The sequence below is a fragment of the Pteropus medius genome, unplaced genomic scaffold (genome assembly GCF_902729225.1).
Source record: "Pteropus medius unplaced genomic scaffold, Ma_sr-lr_union100, whole genome shotgun sequence".
NCBI lineage: Eukaryota > Metazoa > Chordata > Mammalia > Chiroptera > Pteropodidae > Pteropus > Pteropus medius.
The window spans coordinates 6,188,825-6,190,870 of record NW_024342473.1 but is presented as its reverse complement, the minus strand read 5'-3'; the positions used below and the strand labels follow the sequence as shown (position 1 = coordinate 6,190,870).

Here is a 2,046-nt window from a genome sequence, read left to right as displayed (position 1 = left end):
AACACTTTTTAAAATATTTCACAACCAGCTCTCCAGGAGAAAAAAAAAGCTCTAGTTTGTAGCCTGCACCACTTTATGTGGTGTAAATCCTGTCACCATGGCCAATTACGAGCTACCGATGTGGCATCACTGAGCACAGAGCTGAGAAGAGATGAGCACAAGCTGCTCCACAGGCCTCTGGATACAGTCAGAATGTAGTGGAGAGAGTCATCCTCTCCAAGGCCACTTAGTTGACTTCTTCAAAGCATATTCATGTCTTTCTATTTCGGAAGCTCAACATTACTTTATAATACAAAATAAATAATATATATACCCACTTTAAAAACTGAAAAGTCAGATTTTGCTTGTTTCACCGTGCAAGATTGTGTAGAGGTCTGAGCTGCATTATTAACTACACATCCATTTTCTTTCTGTTAGTCGAAGGGAACAATTGTTTCACTTCAAAAAGACTTAGAACTGATTTATTTCTGTTATCTGCTTCTGTGGGTACCACAGTCAATACTGTAATTTATTTGGATGATATAATAAACATAATATTAAAAAAAGATTTTTCTCTTCCTTTATCAATTAAACTAGTTTTCAACAATGTATAAATTTCTTTGTTGGTTGGTATGTTTTGAAATGTTTGATTTATAGTCTTTAGCCATGCTACCTTGAGTAAGCTTGTTCCCATCTGATCTTGGAAGCTAAGCAGGGTCGGGCCTGGTTAGTACTTAGATGGGAGACTACCTAGGAAAACCAGGCGCTGTAGGCGAAAAAACTTTTTTTTAAAAAATAAGAGATTGTAAGCTGACAAGGTCCTTGCAATCTGTGAGGTCGACCAAGGTTTGCCTCGCCTTAAAATAAAATAAAATTAAAATGTTTGGTTTGCACAATTACTACATATGATGAAAAATGTATATCACATATTCTTTCTTATTGAGTACTTTATGCAAATTAATGTTTCTTATTTGAAATTGTTGATTCATTTCTGCTAACTTATTAATAACACATTACCAGATGTTTCTAAGTCTCTCCATACAATTCCAATTTTTGATCAAGCCTGACATCCAGAATTTCACTCAAAGAGCCTTTTTGGTCTTAATTTAGAATATGCATTGACTTAGCAATTTAAAAATTTACTGTAAGGACAAATAAATAAGGATTCTCAGTTTCTAATTGTTTTGTGCTAGCTAAAATATCATTTTGTGTACCATAAAGCAGCTGTATGAATTTGTTCACAGATAAAATCCTGATAGCATGTAAGTTGTAAAAGTAAAACTACGCATTTTCCCCAAACCTTAGGAAATCTCTTCTACCTCCAAGAATCTCTAATGCTCTGGGCTTCAGGAGCACCTATTGTGTTCCAGATGCAGGTGGTGGCCAAGGTTTGAATCGCGAGAGCCCTTCCCCAGGTAGTCTCTGACAGCATTCAGAAAGGCTAAGTCCGGGGCCCAGGAGGCCTGTCGTGCATGACTCATGCCCTTCTCAACTCTGTAAACTCAGAAAAACAAAACTGAGATGGAGATAAAGGTTGACTTTTGCACATCTCTTTCTTGTATTCTTTTAGTTCCGAATGCCTCCCTCAGAGGTCTTCCTCTTTGAAAACGTTAAATAAAATAATTCAGGCTTTGTGCTAGTATCTCAATATCTTGAGGTGATCCTTAACCCCACCACCAAATGTCTTCATTTTAAATGATAGCTGCAGAGAAAGGGCCATGATTGGCCCAAGGAAGAGGTTGTTCAGAGGTGGGATTTCAGGGACTCCCACAGCAGAAACGTTTTGATAGGAGCACATCTCCCCCAGCCTTCAAAAGCACACCATATACACAACCCTCTGCCATTTAAAGCATCACCTCTAGCCCCTCCCTCTCATTCCCGCCCCCTCCCAACTCCGACCTTGGTCCCTCACCTCCATGTAATCCCCATACAGCAATTCTCCATGCACCAAGGATAACTTCTCTCCTCCCTCTGGAGATTAGTGTCAGCTGCTTTCCCTCTTCTACCACTAACAGCAGCTAATATTTACTGAACAATCACCATGGGTTGGCCTAAATTCTAAATGTT

The 2,046-nt window shown here is 38.9% G+C and overlaps 1 pseudogene; it reads left to right on the top strand.

Moving 5' to 3' along the window:
* Positions 1–635: 635 nt before the first annotated feature.
* On the top strand, positions 636–754 carry LOC120604722 (uncharacterized; annotated as a pseudogene).
* Positions 755–2,046: the final 1,292 nt, after the last annotated feature.